General features: G+C 43.9%; 1 protein-coding gene across 3 annotated transcripts in view; it reads left to right on the top strand.

Annotated features, from left to right (window-relative positions):
- The first annotated feature begins 1,301 nt into the window (after nt 1-1,301).
- ZNF638 (zinc finger protein 638) overlaps nt 1,302-17,115 on the top strand; it is a 76,899-nt gene continuing 61,085 nt past the window's right edge. For all 3 annotated transcript variants that reach the window (XM_056122858.1, XM_056122853.1, XM_056122847.1), the window contains exon 1: nt 1,302-1,426. The gene's annotated coding sequence lies outside the window, so the exon portion shown is untranslated. The remainder of the gene's footprint in view (nt 1,427-17,115) is intronic.

The following is a 17,115-nucleotide window of genomic DNA, read 5'->3' as shown; positions in this document are numbered from 1 at the left end:
GGAACCATCCCTATGTGCAGAGCAAGGCGTGTAAGTAACCCCTGAGCACTGCCAGTGTTGCCCCAAAATAAACAAAGAAAAGAAAAGATAGCTGAAAATAACCTTTGCAGAATTCCTTGGTATGTATGTTTCTGGGACTGGGAAGAAATTACTCAAAATTGCTAATACAGCCATAAGGCGTCAGGAGTGATGATACTATCTCTCGTGTCCCAATGATTGGGTTTATTTGAGAATTTACTGAACTAATGTCAACTGAAGGTTCGTCATCATTAGTGCAAGAGTTAAAAAATAAAACTCATGAGGCAGCCAGAGCAATAGTAAAATGAGTAGGGCCTTTGCTTTGCATGCCGTCTACCCAGGTTTGATCCTCCGCTTTCCAAATGGTCGGTCCTCAGAGCCCTGCCAGGAGTGAACATGAGCACAGAGCCAGGAATAAGCCCTGATCACCACGGCCCCATACCAAAACAGAACAACAATTTCCTATCTTGGGACTGAAGCAAATGTCTGAGCCCATGGCCTGTAGCCCAAGTACTACACGGTTCACCCAGCCCCTCAGCAGGGAACCCCAGCAGGGAACCCAAACACCCTTTGAAATAGCCCCCTCCCACAGCACTGCGTGTGGCCCCAATCTAAACGAAAACAAAAATTACAACTATAGGGGCTAGAGAGATAGCACAGAAGGTAGGGCGTTCGCCTTGCACGCAGAGGACGGAGCTCGATTCCCAGCATCCCATATGGTCCCCTGAGCACCGCCAGGAGTAATTACTGAGTGTAAGAGCCAGGAGTAACCCCTGGGCATCACCAGATGTAACCTGAAAAGAAAAAAAAAATTGCAACTACACAGGCACGTGTATGTGAAATACTATATTAGTTTAAACTCATCTGTTTAGTCCAATATGCTTTCCTGGACATTTTCTAACATTCTGAGTGGCTGTCATTGTCCATTGTCGTTGGGCCACACCGCTATAAAGAGGAATGAATCAAGAAAGGTTAAAAAAGCAAAATCTTAACCATGCAAAACATTGGCATCCAGAACTAGGTGTCACCTGTTTATTTTACTAGAGGCGACCACAGTCAGGGCGGACTTCCTAGAGTGGAGGCAAACATGTTTCCAAGAATGCCTCAAATTAAGAAAGGCAGAAAAAAAAAAAAACCGAAAAAGAAAAAAGAGGGGATGGGGAGGGTGCCTGCGCTCGCTCTGCCCGGAACGCCGCGCCCGAGAGCGAGAGCGCCCCCTCCCGGAGCCGCCCCTTTCCCCGCGCCGCGGTACGCAGGCGCCGAGGGCCGACGAGGGCTCGCCGCGGCGGGCCGGGCGCGCATGCGTGCAGCGGCTGGGAGGCGGTATCTTCCCCGGCGTCGACCCTGGAGGTTGAGTGCTAAACTGTGGGGCGCAAGTGGGAGCCGGCCGTTAGTCCTGTAGGCATAGGTAGGACGGCGGCCTCGTGGGGGCCGGGGGACCGGGCGGCGGGGGAGCCCGTAACGCGGGCGCCCTCCGCCTGGCCCGTGCGAACCCCGGCGACTATTGTATGTGTCGCAGCGGCTGCGCACAAAATGGCGGCAGGCAGACGGCGGGGGCGGGAGGAGGTCGGGGGACCCCCTGAGGTGGCGAGCCGGGGGCACCGAGGAGCTCGGCGGCCCCGCGGCTGGCCGCGTCCCCGCCGCCCTCGGCGCGCCTGGCGGCGGGCGCTGGTGCTCCCGGAGGAGCCCCGGGTGGGCCGCCGAGGGGGGCCCGAGCTGGCGGCCGAGGCGGCGAGTGTGCACGGCCGGGTCGGCCCCTTCCCCTCTCTCGGCGCCGCCGCAGGCCTGACGGGCTGAGGCGGCGCCGTGGCGGCTGCCCCGGGGACGGCCCGCAGGCGGCGGTGTGCGAGCGGCGCGGCCGGCCGGGGGGAGGGGGAGGGGAGGAGGGGGCGCATGTGTGTGTGGGGTGTGTGTGTGTGTGTGTGTGTGTGTGTGTGTGTTGCTGTGGGGGAGGTGCGGGGGTTTAGCCGCCGGCCCTCGGAGCCGCCCCCCGCTCCCTCAGTCTCCCTCCCGCCGGCCCGCGGCGCCCGGGACGCGGCCTCTGAGGACGCCGGGTCTCGGCGGCTCCCTCCGCGCCGTCTCCGTCGTCGTCGTCGTCGTCGTCGTCGTCGCCGCCGCCGTCGTCGTCGTTGGCGTTGGCGGTGGCGGCGGGAGGGGGAACGGACGGCCGAGCGCTGCCGGGCTGGGAAGTGGGACTTGGCGTGCGGCGCGCCTCGCCCGGGGGTCTCGGCCGGGCCGGGTTACGGTGTCGGGGAGCTGAGGGCGGGGGCGTTGGGGACCGAGTTGTGGTGGTGGTGGTGGTGGTGGTGGTGGGGTCGTCTCGGCGAGGGCTGGACGCGACCCCGACCATTACCATCACCCGCCGCTAACTTTTCTCGCTGCCAGGCGGGAGGGTTGTGTGTGTGTGTGTTCGTGTGTATCTGTGTGTGTGTGTGTTCGTGTGTTCTTGTGCGTGTGTGTGTGTGTGTGTGTGTGTGGCGGGGGGGGGGGGGCGCCCGGTCGTGGAATTAGCTGTTGACTTCGGCGCCCCGCGGGAGTTCTGAGGAAAAGCAGCTCGTTTCCACAGCCGGCCGGGTTGGTGGGGGACAGCGGGGCGGGTGTTGCGGATTCCAGTTCTTTTCCTCAACCTGCGGTTGGAATTGTGCACGCCTCAAAATTCGTTTTTTTTCCTCCTCACGTGTCGTCCAAGGGTTAACTTGTTCTCCCCCCACCCCCCCCAAGGGTGTGCTGTGAACTTGGAGGAATCAGAAAAGGACATATAATCTTTTTTCTCTCTCTCTCTCTCTTCCCGTTGATTGGCGTTCGCGCAGAAAAATAAAGGCTCGCTTTCCGTCTCAGTAGTTTACATTCCTCTGCAGTTTTTTTGCTGATAGACTCCTTCCTCTAGGCATCCTGGACTGAGTCGACCTGTGCTGCTATTCTCTTGGAAACTTTCACACTTTGTGGGCTTTATACTGTATTCACGCACTCTCGTAATGTGTACTTGTGAATAAAGCGGAGTCCAGTTGTGTTTCTGCTGAAATAGGCCCGGCTGCCCCATGGTTCGTGTTGGTACCAAGTAAGGATGAAAATGGAAGTGGGGGAAAAACAAGCTCGTTTGTTCTCAGACTGGGATTTATTCCTGTCCCAAACACAGCTATTGTTACCACTTGAGTGTTACGACTTCTTTGTGTCTTGTTAATCTGTATGTCTGGAGAGGGTGTTGTATATACATCACATAACTCCTGGTGAGTGGTGCTCAGGGGATCATAGGATGCTGGGCAATAAAGAAGGCTGAGTGCGGCCATCAGCGACTGCTTGGTACTTCATGTCTGTCTGAAAGTTTCTCTCTTTAGTGCTCTTAAAAAGTGGCTTCTGGTTTGTTTTTATGTAGTGAAAGAAAATGAAAAGTCGTTTAGGGGAAAAAGATTAAGCTTTGGAAACAGGTCTGCTAGCTAGCCTCTTTGTGTGTGTGTGCGCGCGCGTGTGTGTGTGTGTGTGTGTGAGAGAGACAGAAATTTGGTACTTTTTTTTCAGAACCTCTTTTGTTACTATAAAGAGGTAATCGTAGTTTTTGGAATTGTTAGGAAGATTTTGTGAGATAGTATATAGAAAGCTCCAGTCCCTTAGCAAGTACTAAATGTTTAATTAAAATAGCCTGTTAATTTGGCTACAGTTTTTTTTTTCCCTCCCCTGGCAGCTTTCTGGGAGCCAGGAGTGGAGTGGGCTGGGCCATACCTGAAGGTGGACAGGGATAACTCCTGGTGAGTGGTGCTCAGGGGATCATAGGATGCTTGGGGATGCAACTTGGGTCCACCAACTGCAAGGCAAATGTCTACCCACTATACTATCTCTCTGGCCCTAGCACAGTTCTTCCTAATTCAGAAGTCTTAAAGGAATTCAGACTAATAGAATCTTGAAGCTGAAAGATAGCTAATCTTTTAACAATTTTGTGTATCTGTAAACTTTAAATATGCCTCTCATAATACTTAACAAAATATATAGGGGTAAATTAATATGTGGTTGTTATGTTCATTTGTGTATTTGTTCCAGTGTCTGGTCTGAATTAAATGCTTGAATGAGAGAATGAACTCAGCTTGCCTTAGGGACACTGGCCTGGGGGCCTGCAGAGACAGTATAGCGGATAGGATTTTTGCCTTGTGCATGGCCAACCCAGGTTCAACCCTCAGCATCCATTTGGTCTCCTGAGCACTGCCAGGAGTGATTCCTAAGCACAGAGCCAGGAGTAACCCCTGAGCATAATCAGGTATGCCCCCAAAACAAACCCAAAAAAAGAACATTGGGGGGCTGGAGCAGTAGCACAGCAGGTAGGGCGTTTGCTTTGTACGCAGCCAACATGGCCGACCTGGGTTCGATTTCCAGCATCCCATATGGTCCCCTGAGCACCGCCAGGAGTAATTCCCGAGTGCATGAGCCAGTAGTAACCCCCTGAGCATTGCCGGGTGTGACCCTAAAAGCAAAAAAAAAAAATAAATAAATAAAAGAACATTGGCCTGTTGGGAACTGAGAGAGATAACATAATGGGTAGGGTTCTTGCTCTTCATGCTGATGACTGGGTAAAAAAGCAAAAGCACCACTGGCCCATATATTCAAATATGCCTCTCTTAGCACTTAACAAAATACATTGTGGTGGCTTACTATATGATTGTTACGTTTATCTGTCCCATTGCCTGGTCTGAATTAGGTATTCATGTAATTGAGAAAATGAACTCAGCCTGTCTTCAGAACATAGGTCCATATATTGAAATAATATTCTGTCACATTGCCAGGAGTTCAATGAATCTTTCCAATTTCTTTGTAAAATGTTTTCGTACTAAGTAACAGTGCTTCCTGTCGGGTACCCAGTGATATAATTTTGACTATTTTATTTTATAAAGATTCAGAAACTACTGAATGTGGAAACATGACTTGGAGATCCTTTAAACTGATGTCAGTGGGCCAATGTTATTAAGCTGCCATCTAACTTTTCCATACTCTTTCGTTGGTTCAGTTTTATTTCCGATAGCCTGAAATTTGTAGTTGAAAACAAAAATAAAATAAAACTATAGGTATATGGAAGATAAGCAACTCATGGAAAATAATTTCTTTTTTTTGGGGGGGGTCACACTTGGCGATGCACAGGGGCTACTCCTGGCTCATGCACTCAGGAATTACTCCTGGCGGTGCTCTGGGGACCATATGGGATGCTGGGAATCGAACCCAGGTTGGCTGCATGCAAGGCAAACACGCCCTACCTGCTATACTATTGCTCCAGCCCCATGGAAGATAATTTTAAATTTATCTCAAAAAGCCTTTTCTGTTGTTTTTGGGCCACACTCAGCATAGGACTTCTGGCTCTTTACTCAGGAACTCCTGTCACTGCTCCAGGGACTGTAGGGAGAAGGGGATCAAACTTGGGTCTGCCATGTGCAGGGCTTGTGCTCTGCTTCCTGTACAATCTTGAGACCCTGACCCCAACATTTTGTTAAGAAAAAAGTAAAATTTACAAGAGTAGGGAGAATTAATGATTCACCATTTGTCTATCATCTTGCTTCAGTTGTAAGCTATAGTTATCCTTGTCTCTGACTTCTTATTCATTTTGTTATTTTGGTTTTGGGCCGCACCTGATGATGTTCTGGAACTACTAGTTCTGTATTGTACCCTGGTGGTGGTCTGGGGATTATGTGGTGCTACCAGGGATTTAGCATGGATTTTCTGCCCGAGAAACATGTATTCAACCCTTTGAGCTATGTCTATTGTTCTATGTTATTTTAAAGTAAATCCCATATTAATTCAAATCATTTATTTATAGTTTAGAAATTTCTCTCAAGATATTAAGAGAAAAATATTTATCACTAATTGAAATAATACCAGTCAGTATTAGATTTTCCATATGTAGATGTGCATGTGTATATTAATGTCCATTTCAACTGCCATGTGATTTTCAGAAAATTTCCATGCTTGGTTTCTCCTCCTCCTCCTCCTCTTCCACCTCCTTCTCTTTTAAATGATGCTAGAGGTCTAACCCAGGGCCTCATACATGCAAGGGAAATTCTCTAACACCGACCTACATCCCTGATCCTTAGCTGTTTTGCTGGGTGGTGGGGGGGGGGGAGGGAAAGGAATTTGGGTGGGATTCATGTGATGGTTAGGAGACCTGGGGCACCTCTGATTATGCTGGAGAGGGTTGGGATCTCTGAGGACCAACTGTGAATCTGGGGGATCTTCTGTGTGTTGCAGTGGTTGACTGTGTGCAGGGCATGAGCCTTAACCCTTGAATCAATCCTCCTTCCCCTCCTTTCTCCCTGCCTCCCTTTTCTCTGACTTCCTATCCCTGTATCGCTTGTCCTCCTTAGGCTTAGCTGTTTCTTAGGTAAAGCTTTTTTGTGGACGTATTTTGAATTGTCGGGAATCAACCTTTTTTTTTTTTTTTAAATTTTTGGGTCATACTCAGGGCTTCAGACTGCACTCAGACATCACTCCTGGTAGGCTCAGGGGGACCATATGGGTTTTAAGGATCGAACCTGGGCCAGCCGCATGCAAGACACTACCTTCTATACTATCGTTCTGGCCCCAGAAATTAATTCTTAATTCTTAAAGACATTCTCACATGGGTAGTTATAAAATTCCTATTCTTTACCTGATGAAATTCAGGCTTTGGTTAATCATCTTGTTCAGGTTTGCATTTTTAGCCAGTGGGTCCAGACAGTGGTAGGGCGTTTGCTTTGTGCGCAGCCAGCCCGACTGAGCCAGGTTCGATTCCTCCGCCCCTCTCAGAGAGCCTGGCAAGCTACCTAGAGTATCTCGCCCGCACGGCAAAGCCTGGCAAGCTACCCGTGACGTATTCGATATGCCAAACACAGTAACAACAAGTCTCAAAATAATGGAGACGATACTGGGCCCACTCTAGCAAATCGATGAACAACGGGAGGACAGTGTTTCTGCTTTGTTGTTGTTTTGTTATATTTTGTTTGGGGGCCATGCGTCTTGTTCACTGCTGCTCCCTGTGCACTCCTGCAGCCATCCTTATGTATAAGACCTCCCTGCGAAGCTTGCGTACTAGCTCTTTGAGCTTTCTTCCCTACTCCAGGTCCAGGTTTTTAAGCATGATACGTTAGTGTTAAATCTTACTTATGGGAGTTAACCAGTTTTGCATGAAATCATTCACTGGCTTCTCTCCTAGGAGGGTGGGTATCTTCAGATCACTGGAAATTTCCTCAAAGATCACATTATTAAAGATTGCACAATGGGCTGACTAATCATCAATTAGTTAGGCAGTGAACATAATTCAGGAAAAGTAGGGTCAAAATGTTTAGGGCTGATCCGTATTTTTTTATATCAGGTTTTTAGTTGTCTTAAATATTGAGCATTACAAACTTGTTTTTGTTTGTTTGGGGGCCGCACCTAGTTTTTGGGGACCAGTGGTTGCCTGGGATAGAACTGGGGTCATATAGGACAAACACCTTAACCTCAGTACTAGTTCTCTGGCCTCTTGGTTTCCTGGTGTCATTTTTGTTACAGTCATTTTTGACTCAATATAACAGGTGAAGGAGTTGTAATTAAAAGCTTGGTCTTTAACTTTTTTGTTTATTTTAATGAATAAACACCTTGAGTTTATCCCTACTTTACACAGAGGGTTTTTTTTTTTGATGTGTTTGTGTTTTTGTGGTGTGGTTTTTTTTTTTTTTTTTTTTTTTTTTTGCGTCACACTTGGCTTTGCACTCAGGAATCACTCCAATCACTCCACTCGTGGGCTTGCCGGGAATTGAACCTGGGTCAGCCACGTGCAAGCAAATGGCTTACTCACTGTACTATTGCTCCAGCCCTACAGGTTTTTTTTTTTAAAATAGGCTTATTTGATGAAAAGTTGCATGTAACCTTTGCAACCTAGTTTCTTTCCTAGTAGGATCTTTTATAGTCATAGTGCAGTTATCACTGTCACTGTCACTATCCTCCCGTTGTTCATTGATTTGCTCGAGTGGGCCCAGTGACATTGTGAGACTTGTTACTGTGTTTGGCATATCAAATACACCATGGGTGGCTTGCCAGGCTTTACTGTGCAGGCGAGATACTCTTGGTAGCTTGCCGGGCTCTTCTAGAGGGGCGGAGGAATCGAACTCAGGACGGCCATGTTGGCTGCATGCAAGGCAAACGCCCTACCTGCTGTGCAATCGCTCCAGTCCATGCAGTTATCAAATTCAGTAAATTTTAATTTGGTTAAAATTCTTAATCTACATATTCAGATTTTGCTGAGTCACCTGTTCTTCGTAATTGTCTCTGCCTCTACCCTGCAGAATGTACATAGTACAATTCTGGTACCTGCCTTAGCATTTAGTTGTCATGTCTCTTTAATCTCATTTATTCTGAATATTTCCAGAGTCATTCTTGGCAAAGTAGACATTTTTTGAAGTAGACCTTTTTGAAACTGCAGTCCTGCTCTTTTACTTTCCACCTTTGCTCCCTTCCTCACTCCTTCCCTCCCTTCCTTTCTTCCTTTTGTTTTGTTTTTGGGTCACACCCAGCCGTGCCTTACTCTTGAACCTGCCCTCAGGGATTGCTCCTTTCTGTTGGTGCTTAGAGAACCTTACAGGATGTTGAGGATAGTACCTAATTTGACCAACTCTAAATGAAGATTTTTTGATCCAACTAAGCATATTGTTTTTTTATATTTCTGTGTCTTGTTTTTTGCATGAGACCTCCAGTTCTCAGCACTATCGAAACATTTGCTCTTCTTTTTTGTTTGTTTTTTGGGGTCACAACTGGTGATGCACAGAGGTACTCCTGGCTCATGCACTCAGGAATTACTCCTAGCGGTGCTCAGGGGACAGTATGAGATGCTGGGACTCGAACCTGGGTCGGCCGCGTGCAAGGCAAACGCCCTACCCGCTGTGTTATTGCTCCAGCCCCACATTTGCTCATTCTTAAGATTGATCTAAAGTAACTTAGGATTTGTTTTTTACCCATACCACAGTTAAGAAAAACAAAACCTTAGAGAATAAGAATTTATAGTTCTTCCCTTTACATGACCTTTACCAAAACAGCATCAATAAGTCAAATAGTAGATTCTTAAGTTAATTGTATTTTTTTGTTCTTTTCTCTTTAGTTAGTTATGGTACTCATTTGAAAATGTGGGGTGCAGGGGATCAAACTGGGGTCAGCAGCAGACAAGGCCTATCTCTCTGACCCTTGTTCTATTTTTTAAAAAACTATAAGTACATGCATACTTGTATACTTAGTCTTTTTTTTTTTTTTTAAATCATGCTTATTTATACTTCGTAAAGAACTAAGGCATTTGATCAGGTAATTTATATATGCTTCGAGATTTTGTAAGCACATTTTATACAGATGGGAACGAATTATGCACTCCTGACCAGAAAAATTACCTTATGTGAAGCTGTGTCCTCAGGGTGTCAGCACTGAAGGAACTACTTTGCTGTATTTTTTGGCTACTATATTATTCATGAAAGAAGTAAAAATCCAAGTGGCTGGGAGAGCAGGGGATGCATTTGGGTCTCAGCAGCAGTTAAAATAGGACCAGTACTGTTTACTTCTTGGTTTTCCTCTGTTATATTAACTTCATTTTGTTTCAGTCCTTGTGCTTTTTCACTAGGCATAAAGTATCAGTAGCAATTTTTGTTTCTGTTTTTTTTTTTGGGGGGGGGGAGGAAGGACCATACCCAGTGGGTGTTTAGGGGTTATTCCTGGTTCTTCATTAGGAATTCCCGGTGGTGTTTGGGAGAACATATGACATGCCAAAGTATGAAACAGGATTGGCGCCGTGCAAGGCAAGAGCCTATCCCCTGTATTGTTGCTCTGACCCAAGTATCAGTAGAATTTTAATTTTATCAACACCCACCAACTTATACTGAGAGTCATTTTGGATTTGTTTTTTAGTTTTTGGGCTTTACTTAAAAGGCTTTCTTCTGGTTCTTTGCTCAGGGATCACTCTTGACAGGGCTCTGGGCACCATATGCAGAGCCAGGAAGTGAGTCCAGTCAGCGGCATGCAAGGCAAGCACCTTAGTTGCTGTACTATCTCTTGGCTTCTCATTTCTAGTGTTTAAAAAAAGTCCTAGGATATATCTATTTTAAGTTAACTTCTTTGGAACTATGCATTCATTATATTTGGTAAGTTTTACATGGGTAAGCAGGACTATTGATACAGATTTCTAGGGGGCATCATTGAGTATGTTGTGTTCTCTTGACCAAATTTATGCATGTAGTTTGCATGATCTTTTTGTTGTTACTGCTTTTTGTTTTGAGGCCACATCTGGTGCTGTTCAGGACTTAGTCCTGACTCTGCCCTCGGGGATTATTAGTAGTCTTGGACCACATTGCGTTTGGGGATTGGGTTTGGGGATTGAACCCAGGTCAGCAGCATACAAGGCAGGTACCTGCTGTAGTATAGCTCCAGCCTCATGGATTTTTTTTTTGAAGTTTGTTTATCAGAGGTTTTTTTTTTCTTTGTAGCTATTATACTACTATCACTATCCTCCTGTTGTTCATCATTTGCTCAAGTGGGCCCAGTAACATTGTGAGACTTGTTACTGTGTTTGGCATATCCAATACATCATGGGGAGCTTGCCAGGCTTTGCCGTGCCGGCGAGATACTCTCGGTAGCTTGCCGGGCTCTCCCAGAGGGGTGGAGGAATCGAACTCGGGTCGGCCATGCTGGCTGCCTGCAAGACAAATGCCCTCCCTCTGTGCTATTGCTCCAGCCCAGCTATTATAGTACATGGGACTCAATTGTGTGGTTCCCATTGCTGTTAGGTTCTTGGTGTTTTTTCCATTAGGAGTAATCTGAAATAATGTTTCTCAGTTCTTGTAGCAGTGAAGTTTGTGGTGGCCCTTCATAATATCAAATGTTTCTTTTTTCTTTTCTTTTGAAAATTTCTTTGAGACTGCATTTTTTGGCATCTTAATATTCAGCTAGAAATTAAGAGCAGTAATACAGCAGGCAGGGCACTTTGCTTGTATTTAGCCAACCTGGGTTTGATCCCAGGTACCTCCATATGGTCCCCTGAGCACTCTAGGAGTGATCCCTGAGCAAGGAGCCAGGAGTGATCCATGAGCACCGGTGGGTGTGGCCCAACACTAGAAAAAAAGGGAAATTCATATTGTGGTACATTCAGAATTATGACTGGTATACCTTTAACAGCCAGGAGGGAGAACTGAGTGGATCTGTGTATATCTGGATTATAGGCTTAGCAGGTTAGCAGATCGAATACCAGTTAAAGGAAAAAAAATGCAGAATGACATGTTAACCTTTGTTACAGAGTACTTACTAACCAGTTTAATACTGCATTCATAGGTGTGAAAGTAAATTTAGTTTATTTTGAGACACTCTTGTACAAAGTAGCACCAAATGAGTGTGTGGGTATATACCTAGAAACAATGCTAATGGTAGTTTTTCATTCATGGTTAGATTATAGAAAAAATATTTTTATTTTCTGCATGTCATGAAGATGATTTTCTTTGGAGGTGATAATGAGCTTGAGTTTTTTATAACTAGAAAAAAGTTTACCGTTTACTCAGAATACAGCTTGGAATAAACACTTAGGAGTTTCAGATTGTAGTTATGTTCTTGGCATTTTGTTGTATGGTTTTGCATAATGTGTAAATTAGGATTCTTTGCTGTAAAATTGGATAATGAGGAGCTCTGAAGTTAAGGTTGGGGTTTGATATCAGTGTTTCCATTGTGAATCTTAGGGAACTGTTAGTATGGTTGACTTTTGATGTTGCCTTTAGAGTTTTGGATTTCAGATTCTTTTCTGTATTAAAAAAATATTCTTTAGGGTTAGGAACTTTGGGGAGTTGCTGAAGTTTGTGGAGTTTCAGTGCCCTAGAATAGAGTTTTCTGAAAATGCTTATTCAAGGAATGACTATAGGGAAAGCAGGGCTCTCAGGAGCAAAGAACTGGTGCTCTTCATGGAGACTATAGGCCACATAAGGGACTTGGAGGTAGAAGTGTTGAGATCTTAAAGGGAATAGAGGGTATGAGACCTTAGGAAGGGGACAAGAACCAGGGGAATAGAGCGAGAAGATTGGAACTGGACAGAAGAAAACTTGAAAGACTGCACAAAATAACAGGCAGTGGGCTGGAGTGATAGTATATTGGGTAGGGTGCTTGACTTACGCTTGCATGCGGCTGACCTGGCACCCGACATGGTCCCTGAGCACTGCCAAATTTGGCCCCCCCCCCAAGAAAATCCCCTAAAGATCCTCCCCTCTCCCCCCTCCCCCACAAACAAAAGCCCCACATAACAGGCTCTTGATTTTATTTAAAAAAAATTTTTTTTTTTGCAGGGCACGTGTGCACACCCTGCAGTATTCAGTGTTTACTCCTGACTGTTTTTGGGAAATCATATAGATTGCTGGGTATTGAACTGGGATTGGCCACATGCAAAGCAAGCACCTTACCTACGGTACTGATAATTCTATGTCCCCAGTTCTTAATTTCCTCTTTTTATGGTTTTTGTTTGGCCTTTGGGGTCATACTCAGCTATACTCAGGGGGTACTCCTGGTTCTGCACTTGAAATTACTCCTGGCAGTGCCCAGGGGACCAAATGTGAGGATTGAATCTGGGTCGGCTATATGCAAGACAAAAGCTCTACTCACTATTCTATTGTCCTTGCCCCTTGATTTCTTAAATAATGAATATCTCAGAAATCCCTAATGGTATTTAGTACTTTGGGGGTTGGGAGAGAGGATGAAAGATTCACCTGGCAGAGCTTGGAGGTTCTTCCTAGCTAAGTATGTAGGGGTCATTCCTATCAGTGCTGGTAATGGGGAATTACATAATGCTGGAGAACAAACCCAGGTCTCCCACACAACAAGCAATGCACTCTTATGCTTAAGACACCTTTTCTCAAACTGAGCGATACAAATCTGTGTGCAGTTGTTGACTTAAAAAGGTGGATTTCCAGAGGAGCACTAAGTAATTGTTTTTCGGGCAAGGGGGTGATGGATTGAATAAGTTTGGGAACATTTGCTTTGAGCCATCTTTATGGCCCCTGATGTTGCTTTTTAATCTATAAGAGATTTCCTGCCTTAAGAACTCAGTTTTTGGGGCTGGGGCAAGAGTACAGCAGGTAGGGCATTTGCCTTTTATGAGGTTGGATCCAGGTTGGATCCAGGTTGGATCCAGGTTGGATCCTGGCATCCCATATGTTCCACAGAGCACTACCAGCAGTAATTCCCGAGTGCATCAATGGGTGTGGCCCCCAAAAGTAAAAAAGATGTTATCCTTATCTAAGCCACTGTCCCTTGGAAAATCGGTAGCATTATTTTGGTTCTTAAAAGAGCTTTGTAACTGTTAACTTTTCAAAATAATAGAAGTTTCTGGAGTTGAGATGTTTTGTGGTAGTTAATATCTATCTTGGGGCCAGAGAGATAGCAGGTAAGACATTTTGCCTGGACCAGGATTCATTCCTTGGAACCAAGCCCACTAGGAATGATCCTTGAGTACAGAGCCAGGAGTAATCCCCCAGCACTCTTGGTGTGGCCAGGAAACCAACAAATCCAAATAATTCATCCTGTTTTTGAAAAATATGTTGGTTGAGAGTATCTATCTTTTCTTTTCTAACCACTTATGCGTGCATGTACAAAAAAACTAGAAGAAAAATACTGATACACTTATTGGTAAGAATTTCTTGTACAACTTTTTGTTATAACAAGGATATTACCTAATGAGTAAAAAAAAAAGTTCCTTTTGAAGTTTAATATTTAAGTGTAATTATTTTCAAATGAGAGAAGTAAAAATTTTCAAATTTAAAGATTTTGTACGTTTGTTATCCACAAATCAGTGAAGGTGAATGAACTTCTTGACTAGAGATTGCGAAGTTATATAAGAAAGAATTTATACTGGTTACCATTACTTTGATTATTCTCCAGGTGTTAATGCCGAACTTGCTCTTGCTTTACTGGTTATTGTTCTTAGCACATTATTTTCAGATTACAATATTCTCAGAAGAGAGTTGTTTGGTGTGGCATAACAATTCTTAATCACGTTTCTTATCAGGAACTTTGTTTTAGAAGCTCCTGTATTTTTAAGCCTATCTAGGTTTTTGTTGCTTTTTTTGATTGTTTTGTTTCAAATAATAGCAGTGACCTGTAGTTGATTCTGGGATTCTATTTCCATGAATTGAATAAGGCCATAAATTCTTGTCCTTAGCTCACTAACTTTTTCGCAAGTAGGTGTTCTGGGACATTGATAGGGCCGAAGCAAAAGGGAGATAGTTTGAAGAGCTGGAGCTTTTCTTGCTTTTTATGGTCCTCACATGGTCTTCTGAGCACTGCTAGGGGTGATACATCCCACCTCAGCAGCATTTTGACCCCAAAAATAAAACAAGGGAAGAAAATATGCTGATGGTGGAGCTTTACTATAAACTGCCTTTAATTTGGAGAGGCGCTGGAGAAATCTTATAATAGGTAGGACGTTTGCCTTATACACGGTCACCCTAAATTTGATCCCTAGCATCCCATAATGTCCCCCAAGCCTTCTAGGAGTAAACTCTGAGCATCTGTTGGTGTGGTCCAGCCCCTTCACCTACCCCAAGAAAAATGAGATTCAGAGAAACAGTTTTAGAAGTATATAATTGCAGAAGAGATTTATAAAACTTCATAGATAGCTAGAAATAACAGCTCCAAGCATTCTTACTAGCAAAACATTTTAGAATGAATGTGAATGTGAACTTGAGAAGATTAAAGCATTTTCTGAATAAATGGTTCCCATGTAAAATTATGTACATGAAATATGAATAGACTAGACTTCTTAAACTTTTCATAAAAAAAAACCCCAAAAACTTAAATTTTGAAAATGAGGTGCTGGAGGAATAGTACAGCAGGTAGAGTGCTTGCTTGTATCTGACTAATCCAGGTTTTATTTCTGGCATACAATATGGTTCTCTGAGCAAACGCCCAGGTGTAGCACCCCCCTCTCCCCTCCCCGGCCCCACACATTTGCTTTTTAGAAAATAATTTATGATAACATTATTTGGTATCTAGATTGTAGATAAACCTTTGGGAGGATTCATACTTAGTGGTGCTCATGGCTTACGCCTGGCTTTGTATTCAGGAATCGCTCCTGACAGGCAGGCTCCGGAGTGATTTCACCATATAGAATGCCAGGGATGAACCAGAGTCAGCCACATGCAAGACAGTTACATCATTGTGCTAGCTCTTTGGGCCTGTTTAGTGATTTTATATTAGTGGGTTACTAGGAAAATATTCCTAGGTGCAAAATAAAATGTTAAACTTTAAAAGCCAGATATTTGGGTACTCAAAGTTGAGCATGTACTATGTATGCAGGAGGCCCAGGTTCATTCTTTGACTCTATATGGTCGCCCCGTCGTACAGAGCACAGCCAGGAGTGACCCACGTTCACAGATTTGCAAGGAGTTTGGGGATAAAAGTTAAGTGCTGACTTCAACCTCTGAGGATTATTTATTTATTTATTTTTATTATTTTTTGGACCACATCTGGCTATGTGCAAGGCTTACTCCTGGCTCTGTACTCAGGTATCACTCCTGATGAGCTCAGTGGACCATATGGAATGCCAGGGATTCAGTCTGGGTAGACTGTGATGGCAAGCATCCTAGCCACTGTACTAGGGTCTCTGGCCCCTAATGTCATTTTTAAAAAAAGATTTCCGAATTCAGATAAGACAATACCTCTGCTTACTGATAGTTGAAATTTGTTAATTAGAAAAAGATCTTTTCATTCTTCATGTGTATTCCAGATTGTTCTGTGAAAGGAAGACATTGCTTTAGTATCGATACTTAATAATACAGCTATGCAACTTGCGAATATGGCATTTTAACTTAGTCTCTCTTATCTGGATAGTGCCAGATAATATCCAGATAATATGGATATAAATTGCCCTAGTTAGTAAGTAGCAGCTGACCCAAAAGTGTGCTTTTTCTGTCCCCCCCCCCCCCCGAGGATTTGCTCTAATACCGTCATGCTACAACTGCATACTTTTTTATGTGGGGGGGAGCAGCGGGGAGGGAGCAGCATGTGAAGCGAGAACTGAGAGACAAGGCCTGTTTGTGCACAGGCACAAATATTTTTCTAACAATAGATCGTTAATTTACCAATTAGCTAAATGATTAAAATATCATCTCTGGGCATATTCATTAAAAAGTTCAAGTTTGGGAAGTATAGAGGTGAAAAACATTGATATACAGGGTACCTCACTGTTTGATATTAGTAGGTGATATATTCCCTAAGTAGGGTAGCAGGTACTTGCTTTTCAGACTTAAACCAGGGAGTTTCTTTGTGGAAGACAGACTCTTACAAAAGAACAGTAGTTCCTGAAGGGTACATAGTTTATGAAGTGCAGTATATAAATTCTGTAAAATAATTCTTGCACTCTATATATTTTTCAGTGTAAGACAAACTATATTAGGAAATACATAGAGCTATTTTTGCTTTTTGAAGTCTTGAAAATCTAGAACCTTCCAACCTGTGTACTAATTAGATGACTAATTGAAATCTGTTTCTTTTTATTTCTTAATGGGAAGACAGAGAATTTTTGCTCCCAAACTTGTGAGTGGATTTGTGACCAGTAGGGAAAAACATACATCATAAAATTTATATACACCGTACATACATGGAATGCACACATATGTATATGTATGTATGTAAAGAATGTATACACTATAATGTTTGAATATGTAGATGACATACTGCTTACTCAAAGCAATTACTTTTTAGGATTGATACTAGGCATTATATTGCACACAGGATTGTTGACAAAGACTAGACATTAACACAAACATAAGATAGTAAAAAGATTGAGTCTCAAAATGGTACAAACAGTGAATAAGAATGTTTATTGAAAGATTCGCTCACTAGAAAGGTTTAATAATAGAGACTGACAATGAATAAAATCAAGTCTTATAGGACCAGGATAATGATTTATTGGTTTGTGGGTCACACCTGGCGAGTCGCAGTGGTTACTTTTGGCTCTGCACTCAGGAATTACTCCAGATGATGCTCAGGGATTGAACTTGGATAGACAGCCTGCAAGGCAAACAGCCTTCTCACTGTACTATTACTCCAGCCCCAGGATATTGTTTTGATTAAAAGAGATGGATGTGGGACAAGAAAGAAAAG

The sequence above is a fragment of the Sorex fumeus genome, unplaced genomic scaffold, assembly GCF_029834395.1.
Source record: "Sorex fumeus unplaced genomic scaffold, SorFum_2.1 ptg000006l, whole genome shotgun sequence".
NCBI classification, from domain to species: Eukaryota; Metazoa; Chordata; class Mammalia; order Eulipotyphla; family Soricidae; genus Sorex; species Sorex fumeus.
Note: the sequence above shows the minus strand (reverse complement) of the source record. Positions and strands in the feature narration are given on the sequence as shown.